Genomic DNA, 19,752 nt, shown 5'->3' with positions numbered 1-19,752 from the left:
ACGTTGATCATACGACAATAATGACTGCTTGTGAACCTAACACAGCACACTCGCTTAGCTATATTTAGATTACCTATCAACAAACTTACGGCCCACTCAATTATAAGTGGTCTCTGACGCTCATGATTATCGAAAATGCCAGAGATGCAGTCATATAAACCTCACAAGATCTGCAACATCCATTACCTGCATTAGCTACATTACCGAATTGGCATAGTGAATAACTATGTATAAAGTAAAAGTTTGAGCGAGAGAATAAATAATAACAATGTTAATAAATTAAATATTAAGTCCAATGTAAACAAATGGGACGACAGTGCGTTGTTTGGTACGATTGGCAAGAAGGACCACAAACAAAAAAGGATAATGCTGAAAAAGACACAACAACAGGTAAAACTGTAGGTGGGTACACTATTTTTAACACAAAAGATATTAAACCGATACTTACTGGATAAAAAAAGTTGGATTTCGAAACTATCGAAACTTGTCGTGACAAGAACAGAAAGGGCGAAAAAAACAGCCTGGCTTATTACAAAATAGAAATAAAAGACCACGCTCTGGACAATTAAATAGTTAAAATATCTCTCAAAGTAGTCAAATGTGGTCTTTAAGCGTCGTTATGGTATTTTTCATATTTTGAAGAGGTTGTGGGTTAGAGACTGGGCACAAACTAGAAACGTAATGGTAATTTAATAGTTACTGAATCCCTTAGATCTCAAAACAAGATTGGCCCCACACACAATGCGATTGGAGACATTTTGCAGTATTTACGCAAATAAAATTGCGAGCTTAATATTGCTTCTAATCATTCCTGATTATTTAGCGTGCATTAGGAGGTATTTGATGTGCATGTGTCCGCTATGCAGTTCCTTAGAAAAAATTGTTATCTGCCGCGGAATTTAAACTGACTGGTATACTTTTATCACACGTTAATAACATAGCGAGTACATTCCCGATCCTGCGGACAGAATGGAAAGCAGTCGACGTCGCCCCAAACACGTCATTTCGGATCCTCCCGATTCACTAACGGTACCTTTAGGTACCCCAAGCACCGGTCATCGTTCTCGTCGAACCCGTCACTTGCGACGAAGGGCTCGACGAGTAAATTTACCCATAGACACAGCCCACTGAGTTTCTCGCCGGATCTTCCCAGTGGGTTGCGTTTCCGATCCGGTGGTAGATTCTGCGAAGCACGGCTCTTGCTAGGGTTCATGTTAGCAACGTCGTCAGGTTTGAGCCCCGTGAGCTCACCTACTAGTTATAGCTGAAATAGCCTCTCAAGACTCTCAAGCTTAGGTAGGAGTAAAAAAAAAAACAGCGAGTAGCCTACCCGCTCGATAAAAAAAATCAGCCCTAAATAACTTCTAAATAAACTTCAACACTCTCGAAGGTCTAGCAATGAAGACGAATAATTCATAGAAAAAGATAGATGCATAACGTAAATAATAAATTATTTACACATCTAAATTTTCGTTTGAGAGCTCGCAATTTAATTTGAACAGTAATTAAGACCTCCCCACGCATCATCCGAATCATCACTTAATACCCCTGTATTGGTCTGAATTACCTTCCACTATTATTATAGGAACACACTTCTTTTCGCACGGGGCGCGCGAAGATTTATTACTGTGTAGTTTTAATTACACCGATAATGCCAATAGGCTGCGGCTTCCCCTCGGTAGCCAATTTAATTATGTTCGAGATAGTTAAACAGCTATACGTTGTTGTATTTTTGCAAAATATACGCGTATTATGAATTTAAAATTTCCTGGGCTATATCAACTAATACCTTATTTTTCTTTACTAATCCAGACTCGTGTCTTGATTACATGTGCTTTAATGTAGGCACGTTTGAACCATATTTTTTCCAATTAAGTTTGTGTGAACCAACACCTTTTTAGGTTACAAGGGTGCCGATTTATAAAGTTACTCTTCAAAAATAAACAAAATAACACGTGTTTGATCATTTTGTTGGGTTTTCGCAAGACGTGGACATAATTATGACTACTTTTACGGTTTAATCAGACTTTAAAACGTTGTCATTCTATTATTTTTGACATTTCGAGTACATACACTTAGGATTATGTTATCTAAGACAATTAATAAGTCGTCGACGAGCGAATTAACCCATAGACACAGCCCACTGAGTTTCTCGCCGGATCTTCTCAGTGGGTCGCGTTTCCGATCCGGTGGTATATTCTGCGAAACACTGTTCTTGCTAGGGCCAGTGTTAGCAACGCACCCGGTTTGAGCCCCGCGAGCTCACCTACATGTCAAGGAGAAGCTGATATAGCCTCTCAAGGCTATCAGCATAGGTAGGAAAAAAAACTGTTCTCGCTAGAGCTAGTGTTAGCAAATCTCTCAGATTGAACGCGTGAGCTCATCTACCGATCCGCGCGAAGTTTGAATAGCCCCTTAGGCTATCAACGAATAGGTAGAGGAAAAAAGTAAAGCATTCGAACTTTTAGAGAGTAAAACACGAGATTAAACCGTAAAACTAGTATCAGTTACGTGTTTGATCACATTCTAGAATTATCGTTGGCACTTCAAGAAAGATTCCTTGAATAGTACCTACGATTGACATACATTAAATGAAACTTACGGCTAAGTGTAACCAAACTTCATTTTAGAATGTTATTTTGAATATCACTATCCATTGTAAAATCAAACAAATGTGCTTTTTTTTAATGCAAAACAACATAAAACAAGATTAAAGGAATGTAATTATTGATAACAAAACAAATCCTCTAATGATTTATAACTCGCCGAAATGTGAATTTTGTTTAAATCGTACCTACATTAAATTATATTTAACGAGCGATAAAATATTATATTTCTATTTGTTACGAATGTGTTCTACGTTTTGATGAAAAGTTCTAGAAGCCACAATGATCCGTGAAATTTTATTACGCGTTCAAACAACGGGAAAAGTGGACGCATTGTAATTTTTTAATCATGAAACGTTTGATTTCGTAATTATAAAATTTATTTCATGAAATTGGTTTTATCAATATGCGTTTGCATCATAGCGCAAATACTTTATCATACTTTTCTAAGTTTCTACGGCGAAATGAAATATCCTTTTAACTTGATCTTATTTAATATCCTAAGAAAAACAACGTTTATACAATCTATATATTAATACGTGAAGCAAAAACTTTGTATCCCTTTTTACGAAAATTGCGCGGACGGAGCAGTATGAAATTTTCCACACTTATAGAGAATATAGAGAAGAAGTGCACAATGCTAATATGTTTTTAAAATAATGCATAAAAGATGCATTAAATCAATAAAGAAAACATTACAAACACTACATACCATGTATTCGACGCACACACGCATGCATACTATTTCTTGTCAAACTTTTGTTCTTGACGTCTGTTGTGAAATTGAGAATAGATTAAATATTGTTTGTCTTTGTTAATATTTTTTATAGTGTAGTCTTGGCGAAATTTGTGATTATAAAAGTATAAAATACAATCATAATAGTGTACAAACTTACAATTCCAATTAATTATAGTCGAATTTCGACTACTGCGGGACCTCTAGTTTATTGAAATATCTGATTCACCAAATTTTCCATTTAATATATTTTATTATTGGTAGTCAACGCTAGACTAGATTTATGTTGTTAGTCATTATAAAATGGCGCGTACAGTTAGTTATACTTAATGAAAGTATTTAAAAACCAGTAAAACGCCGTAGCCTTATAGTTTAATAGTCCACATTAAGGTCACGCTAGGCGGCGCACCCTGCGCCCTGGTATAGCGAAAACCTTTCGATTTTTGCTCAGTATACAGTTTTAAAACAGACGTTTTTGTTCCTTGCGACATACAGCATGATCTATTAGATGGTAACATCCAATACAACAATATCGGAAGCATTGAATTATACAGGCGCACAGAGAGAGAAAAAAAAAATCTAAATTCGTAATGTTTACTTCTTGTAACATCAAGAATCGAGTATATTCGTTGGGGCTGCGCCGAGTGACGCGTTCCGTTCTCGCTGTGTGTGATAAATTATTGAAATTGATAAAACAATGGATAACGATACAAAGTGTTCCACAGTTGGGGAGGTCGTAAAGAGGAAATGTTGCAGGCGATCGCGGGCGCTTTGTGATCGCCGCTGTCAAAACAAATCAAGCGCGCTCGGCCGTTTCAGCGCTGACGTGTGAAGCGCCATCTAACGCCTGACAACTCCCATCGCGGCCTATTAAGCGATAACTCGTTTCTTTATAGGCACACTATGCGAACAGACGAGATAACAATTCTTCTGCCGCTATAAACATGATGCAGAAGAAAAATACGTTCGAAAACCAGTAACTGTAGGCAGCGGCTTGGCTTTGGCACTGGCATTGCTGACGTCCATGGGCGACATGGGTGATGTTAACCACCCACCATCGGGTGGACCGTATAAGTCGTTGTGGCCTAAGGGATAAGACGTCCGGTGCATTCGTGTTGAGCGATGCACCGGTGTTCGAATCCCAGGCGGGTACCAATTTTTGTAATTAAATACGTACTCAACAAACGTTCACGATTGACTTCCACGGTGAAGGAATAACGTCGTGTTATAAAAATGAAACCCGCAAAATTATAATTTGTATAATTACAGGTGGTAGGACCGTTGTAACTATACTTGAGACCTTGGAACTTATATCTCAAGGTGGGTGGCGCATTAACGTCGTAGATATCTATGGGCTCCAGTAAGCACTTAACACCAGGCGGGCTTTGAGCTCGTCCACCCAATAAGCAACAACAACAAAAAACCGTCGTCTATTTATCGGGGCAATAAAAAAAATACAATTTTCAGAAATACAAAAACCATCCGACATTCATAATGTTGATTACTTTAAAAATAAAACGGACGAATACAAAAATCGAAAAAGAAAAAATCACAGTGAGCAATATCACTGCTATCATTGCGAGTGCGTACAATTCTTAATTACCTACTCAACAAATTTCGGCCGTTTATCTGCTATAGCTCGAAATTCCTTGTTTACGTTTAAACCATTAAGTGATTTCCGAGAAAGTTTGTTATTTAGCTTGATCAAAGGACTCGGTTCTGTTTTGACAAGCACTCTCCTTAGGGTTTCTGTGTATTGCAACAGAATGAGATCACGGAGGACTCGAAGCACGTTTGTAGTCGTCATTAATTACTAGCCTCACTCGGACCACGAGATTTATAACACGAAGCTATTGTGGTTCTGATTTTACTAGAGGTCCCGCAGTAGTCGAAATTCGACTATATTAATTGCTATTGTAAGTTTGTACATTAATATGATTGTATTTTATACTTCTACTAAAATATTAGCATTGTGCACTTCTTCTCTATATTCTCTATAAGTGTGGAAAATCCACAGATTCGGTAGAATCTGGCGCCAAGTTCTGTTCAAAAATCCCGTTGTAAACGGAGCGCCAGACTACCGACTGTGTTTACTGTGAGCAGAACAGTTTTTTGAGGTTGCGAAATTTTATTTAATTCTACGGTACTTCTGGTTCCTAAATTTTATATTATATCAATCACTCACAACTTTATTTTACTGATATTAACTAGTTATATCAATTACAACAATTAATCTACTTGAAATTATTAATTTTATCACCACAAACTATGGCTCGCTCAAAAATTTCGATCCTGACTTTTTTCGATGTAAAAAGTGACATGCCACAGACTATAAATATTCGAGAATGGTAATCTACGGCCGCCAGGGTGCGCTGGAATTATTCCTATTTGTAATGGATTTTATGACCTGGTAACTGAGACCTTTAAGTCATGTCTTATTTTAATTTATATTCATATTTTTATGAAAAATGATATTATGGAGTGAAATGAAATGTGATATTATGGAGTGAAATGAAATGAAGATGATTAATTTGAGACATTAATCAAAAGGGATGAAATGAAATGAGATGAGATGATATGGAATGAAATATAATCTCAGTAAAATGGTGGTGGTCATTTACTAAGATCTCAGTGGACTTTTTGGAGGAAACCGAGAAGTTACGTACAGCGGCTTTGTTTCATTTTCCCACGTTTGTGCACTTTCACAGATATTAAACAGTTAATAAACCACTATTATTACACATTTAAACCCGAAGAAACACTAAATAGACAAATTAAAACAAATCACACAACTTCACACCTCGCGTTCCCGCCAAAAAGTCATTATTCCTACATAAACTGTAGCTTCAAGGGGATAGTTTGCAGTTCTTATTGAACGGTTTATACATTAAATAACGTTAATGTTTTTACTGTTAGTATTTTAGTTTAAGTACTGCCGAAGCAAGTACTGTTGTTACTGTTGGAGAAACAATTTTGTTTTGTAATGTAATACCGAAATACTTTACGAGATGGCGTTACAAAAAATCCCTTCCCAAAACTATAAAACCGTTGTGATTGTCTACGAATAATAAATAATATAATAACTAATATTTATTCGTAGGTGATTGTTTAAGATGCTATGAATATTTCGGTTTTGATTTCATCAAAATAACTTGAACTTTACTACTGAATTCCGATGAAAATTCTAATTAAGGCTGAGTTAAGTTCAGCTTTTTATTTAAGCCTCTTACTGTAGTTTTTAAATTACATTTATGCGGATTGATGTTTCAAGGCTTTCAGATTTTAATTTTAAATTCTGAAATAATTAAGAACAGCGTCATCTACCCTTCACATTTGAAACAAAATTTAATTCGGTTTAAAATTGTAAAAGTTGATGTTGATTATTATTACACTGTAACGCAGCGTTCCGTTTCGCGGGGCAACAGCAGCCAAAGGGAATGTGACTCAGGTCCGTGCCGCGACGACCCACCCCGCGCTACCCGCGCCCGCGCATCTGTTGCATCATTCGCACCCCCAATTATGGCAATTAGTGCGCGCCAGACTTTGAAGCGGAATACACGCGTCCCCGGTCGATACCGGAACTGACAACCCGAGAGTCTCATGCCAGTCGGGCACCTAACATTAAACTGGCAGCCCAAGCGCGGGCCCTTTAACTAGTATTTCGGAGTGAATCTACGTAATTACGACACGTACTCGTCGTCAGTCACGGCGTCAATCCGATTTTCAAGACGTTGAAGAAGAAATTGGTTCAACCGCGGGACCGACGCCAACATTTACCGCAAACAACATGGCGTCATTACAAGAAAGTCAAATGGCAGCATTCGAACGCCTACTCGACCGAGTTTTTGAGCATAAAACTCAACTCGAATCATCAGCAACACCGACGTCGGAGCCGACATCGCCGCCTTCCTCGACGCCCGCTCACCATTCTGGGAACTTCGCGTCATGCACGGCGTGGTTCAGCGGAGCGCCCGGCGACTCACTCGACGGTTTCCTTGACGCGGTCGAATCATACAAAGATTGTGCTGACGTAGGACACGCCATCGCGTTACGAGGACTCTCGATGTTACTAAACGGAAATGCAGCCATGTGGTGGCAAGGCGTTAAAGCTAGCATCACTTCCTGGGACGACGCTTTATCATCGTTACGAAGCGCTTTCGGTGATTGCAGACCGCCCCATCGAGTCTACTTAGAGCTCTTCAAAATGTCGCAAGGACAAAGAGAGAAGACGGAGATCTTCGTTGCCAGAGCACGAGCCCTGCTAGCTCGACTCCCACCTGGTGACCTTAGTGAGAAAGTTCAAATTGATATGCTTTACGGCCTTCTACACCGTCGTGTTCGTAAAAGATTAAGAAGAGACGAAATAACTTCATACGACACGTTATTAAAGAAAACGCGCCATATCGAGGACTCCATCTACGAGACCAGTCCGCCTGAATTTATTCATCATCCTCAGCGAGCGACGCCACGTTCATCGGGTAGTACCGTAGGCGAAGTTCCCGCCGGTGCTTCGACTTCGGCGCGGATGACGCCGCGGAAAATATTCAACTCGGGCGCCGCTGGCGGCCCGCCACGCGACGACAACGCTGCGCCGAGCACCGTTCGAGTCCCCGCGCCTCGCTACACGAACACTGATAATGTATCATCTACGTCGATTGTTAAAAGACTGTTCTGTGTTTATTGCAAAAAGTACGGACATATTCGTGATGAGTGTTTAAAATTAGCGTCAAAAACGAAATTCGACAACGAAAATACGCAAGCTGTATCTTCGTGTTACGGGTGTGGTACCAAAGGTGTTACTCGGTCTCAGTGTACAAAGTGTAACGCAAGTTATTACGCCGTCGACGCTGCACGGACCCGATCAGTCACATCCGATTTACCTATTGGTAAAGTAAATACACAGCTGTCAAGTTCAGTGAACTCTATTCATCGCGACAGCTCGTTGCATACAGCTTGCACTTCAAACACCGTAAAGTCGTCCATTTATATTAATAATCGTAAACAATGTTTTGTTGATAATGAAAATAATTATTATCCTACCGATTTTAAGGCGATTCTTCCTCCGCGCTTTTTCGGTACTGATAACAAGGTTAGACTTCAAAATTATTCTAGACTTAATCATAATATAAACAATAATATTAGTTCTAGGAATAGGTCCCTGATGCGTTACTTGAGTGGTACCGAACCAAAACATAGTTATTCCGAGGTACCAAGTGGCCGCGATAGGGTGACCATGATGAACGAAAATAGGGTGACCATGGAAAACGTCGGACATTTTACGACAATTAATTCTAATGTGAAAAGTGTTGCCAAGAGTAACTCTACTGAGCACCAGGTTAGGTTAAGACCAATTTTAAGTGTTCAAATGTTAGGTATACGAGGTAATGCTTTGTTGGATACGGGAGCTAAGAGTAGCGTTGCCGGAGCGTTGCTTTATGAATTGCTGTTAAAGCATAACCATCCGTGTGAGGAAACCAGGCGTCGGGTGAGGCTTGCAGACGGTTCCGCGCGCACCCGCCGAGTTTTGCTCACTACTCTAGAAGTAAGGATAAGTCCCGAAAGGTCAGTAACCCTTGAATTTACTGTTTTTCCAGATGCTCAAAATAATGAAACTTTGCTTGGCATGGATTTTTTGGTGGCGGCAGGTATTGTGCTTGACTTTGCTTCATCCACTTGGCATTTTTCGGGAAAACGGGTTACCTATCCAATTGAATATGAGTGCCCTAAGCCATGCATGTTTGCTTCTACTGCTGACTTCCTGCGTGATGATAAGGGTTCTATGCTTGGCTCCGATGAACGGCAGCAGCTATCACATTTATTGCAGGAGAATGGAGACATCTTTAGGGTGGGGGGAGCCCCAACCCTTTACGCCGAGCACCACATTGATACCGGTGATCATCCGCCTATATCGGTACCGCCGTATAGGCTCACTCCTGTGCTTCAACAGCGAGGAGAGGTTCTCGCAATCGATTTGTTCGGGCCACTGCCAGAAGGAGAGCAGGGGGAGCGATGGGTACTCCTGGTAGAGGATGTAGCTACAAGATGGGTAGAACTCTACGCACTTGTTGATGCCACCGCCGTGGCTTGCTCCCGAGTCCTACTGGAAGAGTATTTCCTTCGTTATGGCTTGCTTATGCGTCTAGGGGTGTAACACGTAAGTTCATGCCACGACGGGATGGCCCGTATCGCGTAGTAAAGATAGTTAGTCCTACAACGTACTTCATAGCAGACTTCTCAAACAATGTCATCGGCAAGTATCACACCGCGGATTTAACCCACTCTCCGTCAAATTCAAGTACGGATCCAATTATGCCAAAGAGGCAGAGAGGAAGGCCGCGTCTTCAGACTAACAATCCCAAGTTGGACTCGGGACGCGTTCCCAACTTGGAGGGGGAGTATGTAACGCAGCGTTCCGTTTCGCGGGGCAACAGCAGCCAAAGAGAATGTGACTCAGGTCCGTGACGCGACGACCCACCCCGCGCTACCCGCGCCCGCGCATCTGTTGCATCATTCGCACCCCCAATTAGTGCGCGCCAGACTTTGAAGCGGAATACACGCGTCCCCGGTCGATACCGGAACTGACAACCCGAGTGTCTCATGCCAGTCGGGCATCTAACATTAAAACACTAATTAATTGAGCGTTTCATTAGCTTTTAAGCTGAGTGACTATTTATAATTTATTTTTATTAAGTAATAAATGAGCAAAAAATAATACTTAACAAAAAGATATGAAATCCGAACAAAAACAGTTTCACTGTAAAAAATTGCGCCAAGTCCACGTTTATAAAACTCATCTCAATAACATTTGCACTTTACAAAAAAAAGAAGACTTCAATAGCTTTCATTCTCTACAAAAATATGTGAAATACAAAAAAATACCAAGAAACCGTCATAAAGATGAAAAAATTAAAAAAAAATTGTTGAAAATTTAAAAATAAAAAAATTAAAATTTTATCGTGCTTGGCGCGCGTCATTGAGTACCCCAAAATTTTCAGGATAAATGAACATCCTTTCAATGTTTAGAAATTTATAAGTAGGTCAACCTATGAAATGCATAAATGTAATTAATGAATTATTATTTCATAATAAGTTTTACAAAAGTTAAGTAAAATCGACATCTCATACGTATGTTATTTGAATTTTTTTCATTTCCCACTCATCTTTTATGATTTGAACTAAACACCCTCTCGTGTTCGCTTATAGAAATACTAACTACTTACGAGTCGATACGTATGTATACGTTGGCTTCAAAACATTTGAAAAAAAGTGTGTGTGTCCGCTCCGACGCACGACTGGAGTTTACTGGATATAAATATAAATTTGTGTCAGTTGAATACAGTAAAATATGGAAGTTACGTATTCTAGTGAGAATGATCCGGGAGTTGCGGAACACGTGGATGCGGTAATTAAGTAAGTCTATATAATTCACTTTTACAATTAATATATAAGTTGTCCATTCACTGATAGAAGGAATTGTTTATATTTAATAAGCTTTATTAATAAATGATTTGTAGCGGGTTATATTCGGGTATCAACCCACTAACAGTTGATACGTTCAGGAATCGAACCCGAACGGCGTCCGGCCACAAGCAAAACGATGTCGGTAAATTAAACGAAACAATACGAGAAATAGTTCTATATTACGACAACACGATACACTACAGATTATTAACAAATTAACGAGACACAAAACAAACGACTAACAAATATATGAAAATACAATAATGAGAGAAACGCGCGATCAGTACGAGGCTTTGTGGCGGACTGCCGGCGCAGCAGCCCGGCGTCACCTGCGATAACGCGGCCGCGCGTTGGCTCCTGATTGGCGCGCGCACGCATCACGCAATCAGGAGCCAATCAGGCTCATAACGCATTTCGTGTGACATGCTATACTCTCTAGTACGATTTTGGTCCCCATAATTTTCATACCCCGGGCCTATATATGTAAATCGATTCTTAAGGAGTAAACTCCAATAAACTCCAAAAATTCTCAAAGATGTTTTTCAAAGGGTAGAAAAGAATAATAAAGTTTCAGCTGAATCTAAAGGGATCGGACGCAAAAGTGGTCGATTTGGCATATAATAGCCCATAGGTATATAGTGAGAGCTGTTGAAAATTACCGTAGTTCTGTCTCAATTTCTCATAAAACGCTAACAAGAGCGAAAAAGACAACCTGGGTAACTTTTTCAGCTTTCACTGTATATTAAAGCAAAATGGTTTTTTTCTCGGGTTGAAATTCTTCCGAAAAATTTTGGGGTACTCAATGACGCGCGCCAAGCACGATAAAATTTTTATTTTTTTATTTTTAAATTTTCAACAATTTTTTTTTAATTTTTTCATCTTTATGACGGTTTCTTGGTATTTTTTTGTATTTCACATATTTTTGTAGAGAATGAAAGCTATTGAAGTCTTCTTTTTTTTGTAAAGTGCAAATGTTATTGAGATGAGTTTTATAAACGTGGACTTGGCGCAATTTTTTACAGTGAAACTGTTTTTGTTCGGATTTCATACTCCTCCGTCCGTGCAATTTTCGTTAAAAGGGATACAAAGTTCTTGCTTCACGTATTATTATATATAGATAGCGTAGACGAATGCACGAGCTCACGTTCCAGCTGATGTTAATTGATTAATGGAGCCCGTAGACATCAACTACGTAAATGCCACCATTCACTTTGGGACATGAGTTCTGTATCTCAAGATGTGTGTGTCAAGATTGCGGTAGACAGCGGCTTGGCTCTGTCCCCGACATTGCTGACGTCTATGGTCGACGGTAACCACTCACCATCAAGTGGATCGTACGCTAGTCAGCCTACAAGAGCAATAAAAGAAAATAAAACGAAAGACACTAAACGAGATATTAGCCATTACTATACTACACGCATTACAGATTAGTAATAGATCTTTTAAATCCGATGATAATTTTTTGTCATCTGCTAATATCGAAAATAAAGCTACGGTAATTAGAAAAATCGATGAAATTTCATATACAGTCGCGAATCGAATGGCAATCGCGATCGGACGCAATAAATGCCAATGCTGCATCAACCGACAAAGCGATTTACTCCAATACAAGCGATCATGTGTATAAAGCAGTATAAACAGGCCTATATTGTTGTTTTACAGAGTTTTATTGCTTGTAACGAACGCGTGGACTATGTGTTAAAATATCCGATACACTTCACAATTTAAATCTCGTATTTTATAGCTCGGTGTTTCATAATTGTTTCGTAAGTGTTAATTTTTATTTATTTATTTATCGGGCATATAATATAAAAAAAATACTAGTGAAATATCTAACTGAATAGCCGCAGCGTGGCTGTATGGGTTTGTCCACACAGCCTTCTGTTGTGATAATGATAACAACTCCAATCTATATATTAATACGTAAAGCAAAAACTTTGTATCCCTTTTTACGAAAATTGCGCGGACGGAGGAGTATGAAATTTTCCACACTTATACAGAATATAGACAAGAAGTGCACAATGCTAATATTTTTTTAACATAATGCATAAAAGATACATTAAATCAATAAAGAAAACATTACACACACTACATACCATGTATTTGACGCACACACGTATGTATACTATTTATTGTCAAACTTTTGTTCTTGACGTCTGTTGTCAAATTGAGAATAGAATAAATATTGTTTGTCTTTGTTAATATTTTTTATAATGTAGTCTTGGCGAAATTTGTGATTATAGAAGTATAAAATACAATCATAATAGTGTACAAACTTACAGCTCCAATTAATTATAGTCGAATTTCGACTACTGCGGGACCTCTAGTACTGATTAATTGTTTATTGATATGATTACACTGATTATGATTGATTGATTGATCTGATTATGAAATGACATTATGCGAGTACGCAACGCCTTGCTGATGGCGGTACACGAACTGACTCGAAAATGAATGACTTTGATGTAAAATGCATCGGTATGCAATATGATGGTCCGTACAGTGGATAAAATGGCGAGAAGTATGAGGTGCCACCTGCGATAGGAGGATGCCCGGTAAACCCCTTGAGTTTATGGATCTATAAGACGATAATAAGGCCTGTTCTTATGTATGGTAGCGAAACATGGGCGGCAACCAAAAGGAACGTGCATACCATTCAAGTTGCTGAAATGAAAATGCTGAGGTCAATGTGCGGCGTGACTATGCTCAATAAAATCTGTAACGAGTACGTGCGCGGAAGCCTCGGTGTACGGGACATCACCGACAAGATGCCGGAGAGTAGCCTGAGATGGTATGGTCAAGTAAAAAATAAGCCACCTGACTACGTCAAAAATTTAGCGCTACTGCTCGACCTCCCCGGTCGGAGACCTAGAGATAGACCCAAGACAAGATGGAAGGATATAGTGCTGAAGGACAAAAGTGAATGCAATGTCGCTGACGAGGATGTCGAAGACAGAGCGAAGTGGAGGAGTAAAGTGAGGAAAGCTGACCCCACCACCATGTGGGATAAATAGCTGGGAAGAGAGAGACTAGCGAAATATCGAGGCCCGTCACTATAGATATTACTCATATCAATTGAATTTGTTCGCTGGCCAAATGTGTTTCGCTAATGATACTATGCCAGAAATCATTCTATAGCACCAACATCATTTGCTTAAGCTTCTAATGTTTTAGAAGATTCGAAGTCATCGTGGCCTAAATGATAAGACACCTGGTGCATTCGTATCGAGCGATGCAACTGTGCCGGTGTTCGAATCTCGCATGCAGGTACCAATTTTTCTAATAAAATACGTATTTCACACATATTCACGACGGACTTCCACGGTGAATGAATAATAAAAATAACCCGCAAAAATTATAATTTGCGTAATTACTGGTGTTAGCGCGTCTTGTGATCCCACACGGATAGATACCACCATCCTTATGCTTATTTTAGGAGTGAAAGCTGAGACTCGTGTCTCAATGTAGCGAAATTTACGTTGTCAATGATGAATTACAAATATTTAAAACAATCGTTAATGAATCGAATTTCAAATTTCGTGTTGAACAACAAAATAGCGGCAAACTAACTCCGTGCGAGAAGCAAAAAATGATTATGTTGTAAATATAAAATAAGAACAGGAAATGATAACCCGCGGGTCGGCTGTAACCCCCTGCTTCAGGCATACACTAACACATGCCAATAACGTAACTTAACCACCGTTGTTAACATATACACGCATAACCCACACATGCAGACAGAAGCAATTAAATTCCTGATACTAGCAAAACAAAATCGCTTGACCTTTTTGACATTAAAGTAACAGCAATGCTTTTATGAGCAAGGTGCCAAAGTGTATTAAGTGCATCTATTTTTTTTTTAACAAAACATGTATTTAATGAACCAATTCCACGATGAAGGATTAATGGTTAAATTTATGAATTTTCGGAATTGTTTGGGATAGAGCACATGAGGGTAGGTACAACCATTCTGTCCTGAAGCAACCATGCCTTCTCTGTTTGATAGGTAACTTCAAACCTATGCTTCAAACTAAGCAACAACTATAGCTTTGTCAATGGACTGCCGCGACAACTCAAATAAGCAAGCTATGATATGAGCTCATTTGCCCAGATTCAAAATTAAAAACGGAATTTCAATCATTATTATCATTCAACTGATTTCGTGTTACAGTTTTATATCGGTCTCGATTTTCGAATACAGAACGAAGAATTCGAATAAACGAACAGCACAGATTACTTTACACGCTACGCGTTCGTGTACTACGATAACTGTAAATTTGTTTCAAGGGGATTGTAATCATCCAAGTCAAGGATTCGGGACATTTTTTTGTCGCTGCCTATGGATTTATTTATTTTTTGCCCGGGGTGGCAATCTGGAAATTTTAGAATGATCAACTGAAGAGGGCTTAGAACACATGTGCGCCGCGCTCGGCGATAAACATTTTATAGGAATGTTTGGAGCAAAAACTCCTTACCAAATGTTCGTATCGATATAGGGAGTTGCGAGCGAAGGAAGTTTGTAATATAAATAATAAATTCGGATCGTTTCTTTAACAAGCCCGAGATTTCTGTACAGGATATACGGAGGATATGGAAAGTTAATAACAAATTATCAGCATAAAATCATAATCAAATTATATCGGTCATAATTTTCCTCAATGAACATCTACCTAAAGTCATCTAAGGGCCTGGCCACAGCTACTGGCGGTGCGTTATGCGGTGCGTTGCGAGGCGCGGCGGGCGGTGTGACTTGCGGGGGTATGCCACAGCTAGACTAGTTGCGACGGCGGCGGCGTCAGAGGTGGACGTATTTAGAAAGCCCTATCAAATTTCCCTTTCAAAAGTGGCACGATATTACCTTGAAATAAGTGCGTTCTTAGCTGAAGATATTATTCAATCAAGAATAGGAGCGTACCCAGTTAGAAAAAGAGAGAACTTGGCGAATTTCACCCTATTTATTAGGTATTATATTAGGAATATAAGAACTATCCCGATAAATAGATTATTAATAGATTCAACCTTCACAGATATTACCAGGTTCAAATCTAAATTTACCATACGTGTTAATTGCTGATAAAGCCTATCCTCTTAAAAATTATTTGATGCGCCCATATCCACCGGGTGGTTTAAATGCGGAACAAATAATTTTCGACAAAACATTATCCCGGGCAAGTGTCACAATTCAGTACGCGTTTGGTATTCTAACTAATAAATTTCGTATTTTTACGAAAAGTGTACAGGCAAACAAAAAGCACGCGACATTGATTATAAAGGTTTCGTGCCTTAACAGAAAGTGATGGAGACAGAGATGCAGATTTTCAGCAGTTTGTTTCCCAGTTTGGAGACTCCAATATTCACAATAGCGTACGCAGATCAAGACGGAATAATCGAGCAACGGTTCAAGCATCTAGAATACGAAATCAATTCAAATTTCAAATTTTATTTCAATAATCCTATCCAAGAGTATCTAGGAAACCATTAGTACCAGAAAATTGTTGTTTTATTTCGTCCCACATTTTTTTTATAACATGCCTATATTTATGATGTGGATGTTTTGACATCCATATTTCTGGTCTACTCAGTATTTCACTAATGAATTGTTCCACATCCATTATATTTTATTAGCTCAACGCGCGGTAAAAACAAAATGATTTGTTTCGGTCGCGCGATGCCTCAATGCGTCCACCGACACCGCCGCGCGCGCCGCTCTGAGCTGTGGCCACCTCCATATTGTCTAGTACATTTGTTTCACTCGCACATCGTGCAGCTCGTCGCCGCCAGATGTCACGCGCCTCTCACCGCGCCTCGCAACGCACCGCAAAACGCACCGCCAGTAGCTGTGGCATACTTCATAGGTTGTCTACCATTTGTTTTCGCCGCTCCCGCTTGCCGCGCCTCACGACGCACCGCAATTCGCACCGCTCTCGGCTGTGGCCAAGGGGTAAGAAAACAATATGGATGCAATTATATTCGAAAGAGAGATCATGTTCGGATCAAGAGGACCACGCGATATAAACACTGGCGTCCTTGATACTACATTGAGGGTGCTATTTATAACTGGCAGATGCTCCCCTTGTCCCGTGCCGACTATTTTAGTACTCCCATCCTCGCACCCCAGCGCAATCCTTGCGCGTGCCTCCTCTAGAACGAAACTAGATCCGTGCAAGGGGAATTATCATACAAATATTTTCGCAATTTATTTTAGTTTAATTTCTCTTTTGAAATTTGAGGGAATTAGTCATATTCTAATATCACGAAACTGATCATATAATGTCAGCTGTTACGTTGAAATACAATAAAGACGTATAATTTAGTTTTAATATTTAATTTGGTGATACTAAATTGTATTTAAAATTATTGTGAATTAGGAATCGCACTATAAAACCGATGTTGTTGTTGTTTTTTTTTAATATTTTACAAATTTTCGGAAAATATCAGTATACTGTTAAACAAATCACGTACGTTATTTTTTTTTGAGTTTAATTTCAGCTCTTTGTATTTACATTTGAACGCAGAATTAAAATATCGAATTAAGAATTCATAGTGCAGTTTGTTTAGAGTGGAGTGCAGTTCGGAGTGACGGGACACCCGAGACGATAATGCGCGCTGACTTGAGACACATGGTCGCGCGTATAGCGTTAGTTATAATAATTCCAAATATTTAATACTAGCAGACCCGGCAACACGTTGCTGTGGCTAAGGTTTTTGTTTCTAAATAACACGTGGCCGGCTCTGCTAATACCAAAAATTAACAAAGTAAGAACAATTGGATTTCACTGTATTGCGTTTACTACGAAATAAATTTCACTTATACTTTAGCCTCAGCAACACGTGGTGTTGATGCCATTAAATTGTAGCTTATGTGAAACGTTGGTATTTTTAACACAGCGCCATCTATGAGATATTAATGTCGGACAGTTTTACAATTGTCTCTAAAAACTGATTTAAGACGCCACCTTTTTTAGACTTATGAAACTTACAATTAATAACAATAATCAACATAAGAAATCATTTTATTGTTAATGAATAAATATTGCGACCATTAATCGAAATAAAAACCGTCCTATGGCCTAAGTTGGAGCAAAACACGTATTTAAAATAAATAAAAAGTTATAATCGGTTCAGTAGTTTAGGTGTCCATCGCGGACAAATAACGTGACACGTAATTTATATATATACATATTAAGATTAATAATGATCAGTAATTGACTAAATTGAGTTTTTACAGTACCGCATTCACGTTTACGTGCGAAGATTGGCTGCTTTCTAAATAAAATTGGTGACCTTTGTTAATGAGAGTCCCGTATTTTAAAGGTTCCAAATGAATACAGTCGTCTACTTAACAATTCCGTGGAGATTTTTTTTAATTTTTTCTATTGAAATACGTACTCGACAAATGTTCACGATTGACTTCCACGGTGAAGGAATAACATCGTGTAATAAAAATGAAACCCGCAAAATTATAATTTGCGTAATTATTGGTGGTAGGACCTCTTGTGAGTCCGCGCGGGTGGGTACCACCACCTGCCTATTTCTGCCGTGAAGCAGTAATGCGTTTCGGTTTGAAGGGTGGGGCAGCCGTTGTAACTATACTTGAGACTTTAAAACTTATATCTCAAGGTGGGTGGCGCATTTACGTTGTGGATGTCTATGGGCTCCAGTAACCACTTAACACCAGGTGGGCTGTGAGCTCGTCCACCCATCTAAACTATAAAAAAAAAAGATTAAATTTGCATAGTTTTGATATGACACAAATAATACTGAAATCTTCCCAGGATTTTTTCAGACATACTTGACGTTTCCATAAAAATGTATATTCTTTTTACCGAATATATTCAATATTTTGTCGATACTGAACATTAAGCAAAATTTCTTTATGCAATATTGTGACATGAATTTTATACATGTTAAATCTAAAATCTCTAGCGTAATCATTCATCAGATTAGATTTACGTCATAAAAGAATAAAGATGATTTTAAAAAAAAAAATGTGACTTATGTTTACCATGAATCTATTATGAATCTACTAATCTTCTAATCACTCGAACACTTTATAACAACCAAATATCTAAAACAAATTTAAACGTTTTAAATACAAATCAAGTGTATGTCAAGATTGTATATACACACTTCTTTGTTAACATCTCAACGAAAAACGTTTGGGTGACCATTCGAATTCCCCAGAATACACAAACATAATGTATTCATTTAATATTTGCAAATAAACAGCTCACTTAAGCCTCAAAAGGCAATATTTATTTACCGAAGTATACATGACTACAAAACTAGAGTAAAATAAGTATGTACACAAAAAACCTATTCGTAACATAGTATGCTGACTTGTGTTCGTTTTTCTCTTCATAACGCGCATTTTCTAATTTGACTTACATATACAACTTGACTATTTTTTAATGAGCAAGTTTACGAAAATAAATAATACATAATTTAAAAAACAAAAAAAAAACCGCTTTTATATAAAAATTCGGAGTTGGTTCCAAAAAAAAACCGCTAATCCTGATTATCCTAGTAAGGATAACGGGTCTAACTCTTCAAAATATTGAGTCGTCATCGGTCCTTGATAAGTATGCCAAATTTCGAATTAATCCGACGCTTCGATGGAGTCCAAAATCAAGTTCAAAGTTTCCGATACAAACATACGTTCTAACATACGTATGAAGCCAATAAAAGCGTATTAAAGACTAAAGTTCTCACTAAAAAAATATCTTACTTCTTAACCTGTGTATTTATTTTATATAAATACATCTATCTATTTAAATCATACTGGTTTTGCTGGATGAGCTAATTTGACTCTGACCTACACGTTAAGTCTATCTCAAGATTTCCTGAAAAATTCTTTGTTATCGGTCCAGCTATTTTAAGAATCAATAGGGAGGACAATGCATACACACATCGACTTTAATGTATGCGCTTAGCTATATCTGTTACCTA

At 38.5% G+C, this 19,752-nt stretch overlaps 1 protein-coding gene and 1 long non-coding RNA gene across 5 annotated transcripts in view; one reads left to right on the top strand and one right to left on the bottom strand.

Moving 5' to 3' along the window:
- The window catches only part of LOC101737140 (protein dead ringer), a 170,946-nt gene that overhangs the window by 87,187 nt on the left and 64,007 nt on the right, over positions 1–19,752 (bottom strand). The gene's annotated exons all lie outside the window — the stretch shown is intronic.
- On the top strand, positions 15,202–17,344 carry LOC134200688 (uncharacterized). The gene is made up of 2 exons (XR_009975703.1): positions 15,202–15,765; positions 16,571–17,344. It is a non-coding gene; the product is annotated as an uncharacterized LOC134200688 (long non-coding RNA).

The sequence above is a fragment of the Bombyx mori genome, chromosome 19, assembly GCF_030269925.1.
Source record: "Bombyx mori chromosome 19, ASM3026992v2".
In the NCBI taxonomy this organism is placed as follows: Eukaryota; Metazoa; Arthropoda; class Insecta; order Lepidoptera; family Bombycidae; genus Bombyx; species Bombyx mori.
This window is presented reverse-complemented; position numbering and strand designations above follow the sequence as displayed.